This window comes from Staurois parvus, unplaced genomic scaffold, assembly GCF_062004578.1.
Source record: "Staurois parvus isolate SC_StPar_1 unplaced genomic scaffold, SC_StPar_1.0 ptg000166l, whole genome shotgun sequence".
Lineage (NCBI taxonomy): Eukaryota > Metazoa > Chordata > Amphibia > Anura > Ranidae > Staurois > Staurois parvus.
In genome coordinates this window covers 3323785-3336690 of record NW_028317962.1, presented here as the reverse complement: position 1 = coordinate 3336690, position 12906 = coordinate 3323785, and the positions used below count along the sequence as shown (strand labels likewise).

General features: G+C 41.0%; 1 long non-coding RNA gene across 1 annotated transcript; it reads left to right on the top strand.

The window, feature by feature from the left end:
- The first annotated feature begins 488 nt into the window (after window positions 1–488).
- On the top strand, window positions 489–11137 carry LOC149462803 (uncharacterized). The gene is made up of 2 exons (XR_016312579.1): window positions 489–596; window positions 10684–11137. It is a non-coding gene; the product is annotated as an uncharacterized LOC149462803 (long non-coding RNA).
- The last annotated feature ends 1769 nt before the right edge of the window (window positions 11138–12906 follow it).

The window sequence follows — 12906 nt, the reverse complement described above, 5'->3', positions numbered from 1 at the left end:
GCTGCAAATGTTACTAAAGGTTGCTAAAGGCAAGAATTTATTTTGCATTTCAACACGTAAAATATATAATCACATAAAAATGTTCACGAGAGAAACACTGGTTATCAATGGGCTTAATTTATAACATTTTCTCAAATGCCACATTTCATCTTATCTAAATTAAATGTAGATAGATGATACCTGCTACATGTAATGTTTAAGTCATAAACTATGCAAGACTGTACTATCAACTATCACGTCAAATTATTTTTAATTCAACGAGTGGGTGCATTTCTGCTGGTGTTAAAGACTTCATTTGTATAAATGGGCTCGATACTGCTACTTGGTGGTCACATGGGGTGATGCATTATTTATGGATGTATGCCTGAATAGTATGTATGTACTTTTCCATTACTTTTTGCAGTCGGTGTTTGCAGATGAGCTAATTAATAAAAAAAAGAAAAAGAAAAAAACACTGCTGCCTTGCGGCACTCAGCTCTTCATTTGGAATCCTGGTCAGGATGGTATCTAGATGGAGTTGGCATGTTTTTCCTGTGATTGCGTGGGTTTTCCCCAGATACTTCAGTCTCCCCACCCTCCACTCCAAAGACATACTGGTAGGTTAATTGACTCCTGGCATATGTATGTATGCATGTGTGGCAGGGACCTTTTATTGTGAGCTCCTTGAAGGCAGGGACCAACATGAATGTAGAGTATGTATAACACTGTATGGAATGGAATCATTGCTAGCGGCAACCAACAAAAAAAATGAACAAGTAATCAAATTGGTTGATATGTGAAATTGCTGTGCAGATCATTTTCATCTACAGTCAGCATCAGGATCGGTGGTTGGTAAGATTTTTTTTTTTCATTTCAGCAGCATGAATCCACAGATTCTTCACACATTCACATGTGTGATGCCCTCTGAAGAGCCATCTATATTCATATTGGTCTTTGGAGGGCATTTGACAGGCAGTGAGGAAGCATTGTATTGCCTACTCAACACCTGCTTTAACCCCTTGGACCTTGCACAAGCAACCCCATTCACTTGAACAGGTCATGACTGACGGGGGTACAAAGGGTATATTTCCTGCCACAGCTGCAAAGCAAAGCATTGCCACAGCATGTTCTAACCCTGGCCATGTTTCTGCCAGTTGTCTGGACAGATCATTTGACTGTTTGCTGACCATGTCTCTGGCTGCATCTGAACTGAATCGATGTTCTGAAAATCCCGCTGACTATATTCTTTTGAGAAACCAGCCTTAGCTATCACCTGCAGACAACTGCATTCCTGGAATCACAGGAACTCTTTTTTTCTTCCTTTCTGTAGCCTTCTGAACTTCCTGGCCAGGGAACATGGCATTCGTGGGGCAGCCACGTAGCAGTAGACTAGGCTTGCTTGGCTTATAGGAACAGTGACTGCTATAGGTGACACTAAACAAAGCCATAATTCCCTGAACAATCGTATGGAGGTGACCATTCAAGCACATTGGTTTTAATACAATTGGTTGATTTTTGTGATACACAAGGTAAAATGTTCAGTATATAATCAATCCAAACAATGAAAAAGTTGCACACAGAAGGAGTAGCAGAATGTGTTTTGTGATGTAATTCTAATTATGCCCATGCTGTGTGTGAGAAATATCTTTATAAATTGACAAATTTGTGTAAAAAAAATTTACTTTCATTTTTGCATTTTCCAAAAACATTTTACAAAAAAAAAATCAAGTCTTCAAAAGATTTCCTATGCCTCTTAGATACCACTATGCCTCTTAATACCTTGTGGTGTTTGCATTTCACAAATGTGGTCATTTTGTGGGGGTTTCCACTGTTCTGTTTCTCCAGGGCCTCCAAAAATATGCCTGAAGCCTGAAGGTGGTCCTTGGATTTTGTGCCCCTCTGTGTGGCTAGGCTGTAAAATAGTCTCATACATGTGGTATCTCCATACTTGGGAGGAGTAGCAGAACGTGTTTTGGGATGTAATTCTAAGTATGACTATGATGTGTGTTAGAAATATCTTATTAACTGAAAACTTTGAAATTTATTTTCTTTGCTGCATTTTTCAAAAACTTGTGGCAAAAAAATTACATTTGCAAAAGACTCTTTATGCCTCTTAGAAAATAGCTTGTGTTTGATTTCCAAAATAGGGTCAATTTTGTCGGTTTCTGCTGTCCTTGTGCTCCATGGCCTCCACAAATGTGATAGATGGAAATCAGATAGAAGAGATTAGATGAGTAATTTATGTTCCTTGAAAACCCAAAGGCTTTCTTTGGATTTTGGGCCCTTCTATGCATCTAGGCTGTGAAAAGATTTGGATTATTTTTTACCAAAGAAATGTAACAGAATACATTTTGGCTTAACATTTTGAAGAAAGATTATTTATTTGCAAAATTGTATACCAGAAACCAAGAAAAACATTGTTTCATTTATATAGCACAAAAATAAAACCCAGTGGTGACTAAATACCATCAAAAGAAAGTTATATCTGTCTAAAACAATGATAAAAAAATTCATATTGTATTACTGAGTAATTGGCATCCAAAGTGCTACAGCGCTGAAAACCTAAAAATGACCTGGTAGGGGGTAAAAGTGTCTGGTATTGTGGTGGTTAGGCCAGCTCTGGCTTAATGTTTTCACTTTTTATGTAATAGCTACTAGTACAGCTCTGAAACACTTGCCTACTGGGCACTTTCACCCTCTTCCTGCCCAGGTCAATTTTTAGCTTTCAGTGCTGCCGCATTTTCAATGACAATTGCACAGTCATGCAACACATATGACATTTTTTTATATTTTTTTTACTCAAATAGAGCTTTCTTTTGGTGATATTTAATCATCGTTGGGTGTTTTATTTTTTGCTAAACAAACAAAAAAAGACCAAACATTTTGAAAAAAAGTTTTTCTTTGTTTCTACTATAAAGTGTTGCAAACAAGTAATTTGTCTCCTTCACTGATGTGCCTTGGTGAGGCTGCACTGATAGGCACTGATAGGCAGCATTGATGGGCACTAATGTGCAGCACTGATGTGTACTGATGAGGCGGCACTGATAAAAAGCACTGATAGACTCAGGGTCAACTTTAATATTGATTGGACCCTGGGCAAATATTTCTTGCCCCCCCATGCAATTTCACTCTCTACCTGCTCTAAGACAAACAATAAATAGCAGCTAGGCTCAAAATAATTTTTTAGCAGATCAGGCAACAATTGCAGTTGGTTGGCAGAAGTTCCAGCATGTCATTACAGCTCATTGACTGGTTCGTAGAGGTTACAGTACATATTATGGCTTACTGATTAGTTGCTAGAGGTTACAGCACATGATTTCTGCTTGCTGAATGGTTGCTAGAGTTTACTGCACATCATTACTAGTCACTGATTGGTTGCTAGAGGTTACTACACATTATTACTGCTCACCCACTGGTTGCTAGAGGTCGCTGAACATACTTACCACTCACTGATTGGTTGCTAGAGGTTACTGTACATCATTATTGCTCACTGATTGGTTGCTAGACAAGTCACTACTGTTCACTGATTGGTTGCTAGAGGTTAGTGCATATCATTACCGCTCACTGGTTGATATAGGTTACTGCACATTATTACTGCTCACTGTTAGGTTGCTGACAGTTACAACACATCATCTCCTCACTGCCTGCACACCATGGACTGGGAAGGTGAGCGGACCCACTAAAGCAAAACTATTAGGGATTCTAGGATTCCTGGAATCAGTGGTAGTGCCAAAGGGGAGAGTGTGATCAGTGGCAATGCTGGGAGGTTGATGGGATCAGTGGTAGTGGTGGGGAATGGGATCAGTGGTAGGGGGGATGGAATAAGTGGCAGTGCTGGGGGGGGGGGGATGGGTTGAGTAACTGTACTGGTGGGGGGATGGAATCAGTGGCACTACTTGGGGGATAGGATCAGTAGCAGTGCTGGATGGGGATGGGAGGTAACATTTCTAAATCGACCATGAATGTAATTTACACTGACCACCAGTGTAAGGGCAATTCTGCACTTACCACCAATGTAAAGGGAAATTTACCCTGACCACCAATGTAATGGGGAGTTTGCACTGATGACCAATGTAATGAAAAAATTACACTGACAACCAATATGTTTCTACACTGGCCACCAATGTAATGGGGAATTTACACTGGCCACCAATTTAAAAGAGGCTTCTACGTGGACCACCAAAGTAAAGGAGGATTTGACATTGAACACAAATGCAAGTTAGGATTTTTTACCAACTACCATTCCCAGTGACCACCAATGTGAGGAGGGATTATACTGACCACCAAGATCTGGGGGACATGTACACTGGCCACTAGTGTGAATGAAAGGATTCTACACCATGCCGCAATGTAATGAGAAGATATACACTAACCACCAATGTAGTTGAGACATTTAGCCTATGTTCACACATGTGAATGTGGGGAACGCATGCATAATTGCTTTCCTGACATCACAGAAACTTGCTGCCTTTTAGCAGATACACAGCAGTGCCATTAATTACTAATGACACCCTCACGCATATGCTGACTTTCACATTTCCACATGCACCAAAACTCACAGTGCTGTGGCTTAGTGTGAGTTTGAAAAAGGGTCAGGGACTTTATTTATGCATTTCTAGCACACTGAGCAGCACATTAAAATTAATGGGCTGCCCTACACTTGACATACATCTTTAGCAACCCTGTCAGTACCCCATTGCATCCTAAATTCCCATGCTAACCTTTGCACCCCAAACCTCCCCTATACTCTTTACTCTAACCCTCCCCCCCCACCTTAACTCCACATGCCTCCTCTGCTCATCTTTGCACCAACCTTACCTCTGTACATCTCCTGGGGCTCATCCGTGCACCCCAAACTGTAATTCCTTTTCTGCCGACCTATACACACACAACACTTTGCTTACCTTTGTAGAACAGGCTGATGTGACCACAGTCGCAGGCAGGACTTTCAAGCATGCCCTTGTTCACCTCCTCAGCGGGCAGCATTCAGCAGAGGTGATGGTGGCTGAAACCTCAGAAGGGCATAAGATACATATGATGAATGCTGCCAATATTTATGTATGAATGCCCTTGCTATTTACATATCAATGCTGATGGTCCATCTCTATTTACATATGAAGGCTGGTGTGCATGTGAGTCATGGCAATAGGGCAGAGCTGGGCAGCATAAATGACAGCACTTTACACTGAGATATCGGGACACTGCGCGGGACAAAGACTTCAAGGGACAAGGAAATGTAAACTGGAACAGTTGGCAAGTGTGGGCAGCTGCTTTGGGCCCCACAACAATGACTGGACCAAGGGCAGCTGCTCCTTTTGCCCCTCCCTAAAGACAGCCCTGGATATGCTGCATTGAGGAGGTGGCACTGATGAGGTAGCACTGGTGTGTGGCACTGATAGGCACTGATAGATGGCAATGATGGGCACTGATGGGCGGCACTGATATGCACTAATAGGCAGCACTGAAGGGCACTGACTGGCGCCACTGACTGGTGGCACTTATAGGTGGCAATGACTGACAGCACTTATGGACACAGATTGGCAGCACTGCTGGGCACTTTTGAGGCTGCACTGATAACTATGGCATTGATAATCACTGCCCTGATTATCAGTATAGATGCCTCCTTTCAAAGTTGCCAGTAATCAGCAGTACTTTTCTCACACTGCGCAAGGACAGTACTGCTGACAACTGGCAAGCGTATCTACTTGGTGCTCAGCTGTGATTGGACACAAATGATAATGTGGTAAAAGCCACTGCAAGTGGCCCTTTATTGTGTCATGTAATCAACAGTGTCCAAAGGACACAGCAAACACAGAGAGCACTGGGTGTGCGCTGCTGGGGAAGAGCGAGGGAGCCCATTCTGGAAGGACGTCATCTGTAGCTGTCATTTGGCTATGCCGCAGTAAAGAAGGGGTAATTCCATTGTTGGGCAACATTATAAAGAGTGATGTAAAAATGTGCAAATTATTGTGGCTAGCACACTAATGCTATCCAGTGAACAGTCTTTGAAATAGAGCTTGAATTGCAAGTTCTCTATGCAAAATGTTTGTGGTCTAACCTGGAAATACAACATACATGGTTCAGTATTGTAGTGCCACCTGCATTTAAATGAAATGTACATGGAGAATGCAGGAAAGAGATGCATTGTTGCTGTCAACAAATCCAGAAGGACTCAGCCTAGACCTTGGAAGGGGGTAGATCTCTCATGAATAGTAACACAGGCTCAGTGGAGGTTCAAACTCTATCCAACATCAAAATAAATAACATTTAAAGGGAATATGAATTCTGCACATCCTAAACATTCGAATCATGCACAATACTAGTCTAAAGCAAACCTTTTAAGACGAAAACAAAAAACATATAAATACATTTTTCTATATGTTTTTAATGGTCACATGACCATCACGCAGGCTCTGCATCCAGGAATCCAACAGTTGGGGGAGTAGACTTCTAGTGACAGTCGGCAGCTCCTGCAGACATCACATATCCCAGCGGCTGTCACTCAATTGTGAAGGGATAGGCAGAGGGGCCTGTCTACAGTGATCTAACCACAGAAGTAAAGGCACACAGTGTAGGCATGGCATCCAGTATCTCCCATTCAAAAGTCACAGTCGCAAACTGATGATGCTAGGAAAAATCTGTGTCAGTGCTTAGCTTGTTCAAAATGAACAGAGTGAAGTGGCAGGATCACCAGGTGTGTAAATGTAGTTTAATGTTTCTTAAGTAATAAAAAAGGCTCAGTAGAAGTGCATAGGGACAACAGAAACAAACCCCCAACTATGCAATTTAAGGTTCATATACACTTTAACTGGAGATCCAGTTTAAAGTTTGTCTATAACCATTTTTTTTATTTTGGATAGAGTAAGGTAAGGGGTAAAACAGTTTTTGTTTTTTTGTTGCCATCTGGTATCATTAGAATGATTTCCCCTAACTTCTTGTCCCATAGACTTAACAGTGAATGAAAAAAAAAATATCTTTACAATGGGAGGGAAATCCCCTCTTAGATAATTGTCGCAACAACAATTGGAAGATTTCCACTCTATTCCTATTCTGTTGACAACTCAAAACTTTGAATCTACCCCAGGACTTTTTTCAGTGGTAGTATACAGTTCCGGCATCTCCAGCACTGAATGTACATACTGGCAAGGGATACTTGAGTGTGCTGGAAGGTCTATTGAGGCTGGCTGTTGGGGGATCTCTTGCCATTGGGTGATGTAGTTTTGTTGGGGGAGTTCTTATGTTGCTGAGGATAGGGGATTTACTGTTGTAGGGAGGATCTACTGGTGCTCCTGGATTAATTGTTGCTGGAGGAATATGATGATGCTGATGGGGAATATATTATGACTGAAGGGGTCTTATGTTGCTGAGGGTTTTTTTTTATGTTGAGGGGAATCTACTGTTTCAGGGGAGGTCTGTTTTTTCTGGCTGCTAGGGGATCTATTGTTGCTAGCAGGGGCAATTTTTGCTGGGGTGGATCTTTTATAACTGGCGGGGGATTTTATGTTGCTGGAAGAATATTATATTTGTGGGAGGGATCTATTGTGTCTGAGGGGTTCGTTGTTGCTGGACAGGATCTATAGTTGCCGGGGTCTCTGGTTGCTTGGGGAATCTATTGGTGTTGGAGGGTTTGTTGTTGCTGGTTACAGGGGACCTATTTTACTGCCTTTCTTATTATCATAAACAAAATTCCATATAAATTACTTCGCACCACAAAATGAAACTTGGTTCTGTATTCTGTAAAAGGGGTGGTACTGGGAGGAGGTTGGGGGAGGGCACTCAAAGGTGGATAGAGGGCAGGGACAATGGGTGACTTGGGTGAGCAGGGGAAGTACCTGCAGCTATTCTCTGCAGAAAAAAGCCTGATCTACCCTTATTTTCATTCTGGTGACATTGGTGAACAGGATAATAAGAGATAATAATCTGCATAAAAGGGACCCAGACAACAATAAAAATTGGACAGTAGTCCTAACGCCACTTTATCAATATCTAAAAAAGGTTTTTCATTTAGTTATACTTTAAATGCCAGTTCACACCACAAAAATGCACTCCATATGCATTCTGGATACATTTCTGCTTACAGTTCACACCACACGCAGTTCTGGTGCAGTTTTGATGCTGTTTTCTATGTTCCAGTATGGTTATGTGCAGAAAAAATGCAGCATGTTCTACTTTTTTTTCTGCACTGACTGACTGACTAGAACTGACTGCACTGGCGTGAACCAGGGCCATTGGAATACATGGAAAACATTGTGCGTGCATTTTTGATGCAGAAAAAAAAACGCACTGAACTGCATCTAGTCTGAACTGCTTATTTCTAATAGGTGTATTTCATGTTCTTTTGTCTACTGGTTACTGTGAAAATCCTCCCTCTAGTGGTGCCAGGTACTCCCCACAATGGTGATATTCTGGGGCAGGGGGAGTTAAGAGCAGCAGCTGCAACTGTGGAGGATTGTGCCACTTGCTCTCTTCCTCGTGTCCCGTCCTACATTCATGCAACTGCTAAAGTTCTACTCAAAAATTCATGGCATTATTCAACTGTGAAGGATACCCTCTTCCTCCTGTCCCCTCCTACATTCATGCAACTGCTAAAGTTCTACTCAAAAATTCATGGCATTATTCAACTGTGAAGGATACCCTCTTCCTCCTGTCCCCTCCTACATTCATGCAACTGCTAAAGTTCTACTCAAAAATTCATGGCATTATTCAACTGTGAAGGATACCCTCTTCCTCCTGTCCCCTCCTACATTCATGCAACTGCTAAAGTTCTACTCCCACAATTCAAGGCATTCTGCAACTGTGAAGGATGCCCTCTTCCTCCTGCCCCCTCCTACATTCAAGAAACTCCCATCAAGTTCTACTCCCACAATTCATGGCATTCTGTGAATGGAGGAAGGGCAGATGAACTCCCATGTTCATAGGTAACTGTACAAGTGTATTCAAGTTTTGTTACACAGTTCTCAAGGGCCCTACCAGCACCAAGTTCCTTCTACAGACCCCATCCCTTCTCTATCATGTACCTTGCTTGGCTTTGCACCGAGCATTGCATTTCAATTTTTCATTTTGCTTTCACCATCCATAATTGTAGCCCAACGTAAATTCATATAAATCATGGCAGAGAAACTGGAAGGAAATCTTATCATGTATTGCCTTGGAGATAAAGGTATTTGATGGGTTGACCTGGCAGCATTGTGTCGAAACTGGGAAATAGCTTTTATTGGACTGATCCTTCAAGTGCAGGAATCTATAGTAACCAATAAACATTGAGTTTTATTGTTTCCCTTGAAAGCTATGTATCCATACTATTATTGTGTTCTTTTAGTAAATTTCTATTTGTAAGATTATTAGTTAGAAGCTGGACCTGCCTTTAAATGGAGATATGTGTTTGTAGGTATAACATGCCCACAGACATTACCCCATCAATACACCAATTTGAAGTTTCTAGAATACATATATAGGTTGGGTTCCAAGGGATTCAACACCAAGTCACATGACTCTGGTTAATATATAAATTGCGATATTACATCTGGAAAGAAAATAGTCTGTGGGTGTTTGTGCCACAACATAAGGAAGGCAGGTAACTAAGTAGACCGTTGCTAGGCAACAAACAGACTAGTAAGGCTAAGCACTTAGACATCCACCTATTTTTCTAAGAACTGCAGTTTCCTCTATAAGCTGTGGACATATAGTAGATGTAGAATCAATGCAATGATAAAAGTTTTTTTTTTAATATCAATGTATTGTCAAGAATGTGTATATTGGATTTGTACATGAGACAAAGGCGATGTGTGGAAAGCCCTGAAAACATTGTGTCATTGATTGGTGGGTGTCTCTATGAGGAGTTTGCATACCATCGACTTCTTATAATCAATTAGAAGAGGGGAGGGCAAGATAGGTGATGATGGGAATTACTGCGAGGTGTCAGGGGGTTTGTGTGTGTTGTAGAGGAAATAAATGGTTGTGAATAAGAGGTGTTCTTATCAGAAAATGTTATGCTGACCAAAGCAACTAAAAAGACATTAATGTCAAGTGCAGAATTGAAAATGAATCAAGGATTCTGAGATACGGGAGGCTTTTTGCCAGCAGCCATGTAGGGCACATTGGTTAGTAAAATGGAGGCACAGGTTTGGGTGGAATTGGGGACTACTTAACTAGTGATGGGATCTTTCTTCTATTCATAAGACTTAACATCTTCCAGGAAAAGAGCAACAAATGCTGTATGCAGACATGTTGGCCTGTAAGAAAAGTTCAAGTTTGAGCTTTGCAGAACTTTCCTTAAGCCTCAAGTTATTCCTGTTAGTTCACAGTGTATTGATGAGAGAGGCAACCTATATTAGAGATGTAGCCCTGCAACCAGTTGCCAGTGAGAACTGAGCTTATCAGCTGGTCAAGACTAAGGGACCATAGGTAGGACCAAACTAATTAAATAATGAATAAATAGACAAACAGTTTAATGAAGTATAAAATAACTGAGGCCTTATTATTATGGGTTTTGTTTATAAATAAATAATTAAATACCATATACGAAAGCCCAAAACAATACTAATAATCAATGAACACATTGCATTGAACCACAAAACTCAACTCAGTCATTAACTCAAGTTGACCAGGATAAAAAAACATGTAACGTAGGCTGTAACAAGTGAGGGATGGTGGGATACTCTTGTATCAGCTGATTCTCCATTACTGACTTTCTTCCTTTTATAGGTCCATGGAAGGAGCAAGAAAAAGACATTATCTGACATTCTCATGAAGAAAAGCTTATTATAGGTAAGGGATACTACAGTGCAGTGAAAAAGGTGACCTCCAAGGACCTAGGAGGTTGGGGAGGAGCTTTGGATGACGTCATGATGCAATACGGAGCCAGTGAGTATTACGGCAATAGAAGTGTATACTAATTTGCACATCGTAATACCGGAGGACACTCTGCAACACAGAGGCAGTGAGCATTATAGCACCTGTGGTGTATATTGATCTGCATATGGCAATATCGAATGACACGCTGCTTAATCCCTATCAATACTGACTCCTCACGGCACAGATTTCCAGATTGCGGAGCAATTTATTTCAGAGACTTATTATACTTGGTGCAGTTGGGTATCTTATGCATGTGAGTGTGCATTTTGTACAATATTTTGATATTAAAATGTTTTAAAGGTTACTCACTATGTGGAGTCTTTTGTTTATGAGGTGATGTGATGGTGGGAGTTGTGTTCTGAACAAGGTGTGTACTACAGTTGAAATCCATCTAGTTGATCTTCAGTGTTTGATCTGGGACCAAAGAGCAGTTAAAGCAAACATAATACTATGTGAGGTCACACTGCTGGAGGTGAGCAGACATCTGGTGGTGTGATCTTGCACTTTTATGTTTAGAAGCGCTTAGTGTTTGTAGAAGGATAGAAGCACTTTAATGAAGAATATTGGACTTGTAATTTTATATTCAGTTTATGTTGTGTTTTTTACCCAATATTGTAGCGCTGCACTGGTCACTGTGTTTATTAGTTTTGCCTGATAAGGGTAATGTGCGAAAGCAGCTACTTTTGGATTAATTATTAATTTATTATATATAATTTCACAATTACATTCAGCTATTATTAGGAGGAGGGTTATTGTTGATCCATAGAAGCGCACAAGATTATATACAGTTAGGTCCATATATACTGTATATATTTTATTGTCACACCTTTGAGGTTTGCCTCAATCCAATAGGTGAGGGTGATATTATTATTATTATACAGTATTTATATAGCGCTAAAAGGTTTGCTCAGCGCTGTACATTATAGTGGGGGACAGAACATGAGACAATACTGTAACAAAACAAAACACGAGGGATTCAAGGGCCCTGCTTTTTTGAGCTTACAATCTAGGATTACTTTGCTCCCCCACCTTACCAAAAGAAGAGAACCTTATGATATACTGAAAGCACATACGAAAATTTTAGGGGACACCAAAATCCACACAGAAAAGTAAGCCTGTTGGTCTTCGGAGTACTAAATAAGTAAAACCTACATTAGTTATGCAAATAACAGTGATGGTGTAATGCAGTCATCCCAATTTGCCTGCCACCCTAAATCTATGCCCACCTCGCCAATGTTATCAAAACCATATGAAGAGTTGTATGAGATGATTATATGCTGTTGCAGAGAGAGTTCAAGCAAATCCCCTGTTTTGCTCTACATGGGCGAAGTATACGTTTCCTCTAAAGTGGTTCTAAAAGCTCTCCTCTCTTCCTGCATTTACAGGCTTTACTGAGACGAGCTTTACAGGAGCCACTGGCTCCTGCAGCTGTCAGTCGAATCCTGTGAGGAGGGTGCAGAGGATGGGGCCAAACTGTGCTGTGCATGCCTATGGACACACAAAATCCAGCTTGGGAGCATGGCTGCACGAGTACCCCCATAGCAAGCAGCTTTGCTGTGGGGACACTCTGGGAAGAGGAGGAAGGGATAACGCTGGAGGGGGACCCTAGAAGTCGAGGTTTGGGGCAGCACTGTGCAATGTTTGTTATTTTAATGAAAAGATGTAGTTTTACAATCACTTTAAAGCATTAAAATCATGTGATCAGTGTTACAGACAGGCAGATATCATTTTAGAAAGAGATCAGAAATGGCAGGCCTCATATTCTACTTAGCACAGGTTTCCTTTATTAAAAAACATTGACAAAGACCAGGATTGCCAAGGTCGTTGTTTCATAACAAAATGTCAGCTATAATGATTAATGAAGAGCTATGTAGCATTATGTTGGATGAAATTGTTGCATTTAATATTGTCCGGGAGTCCTGGTTCCACTCTAAAATTATATGACTGTTACTGCAATTTGACATTTTGAATGTTTGTTGTTTGATGTTGCGAAGCTGAGTGACCCCAATGTTGCTAAATTCTCTCTCTGATTCGGGAAGCCTTTCTTTGCATTTGCTCACAGGGACTTCCAGA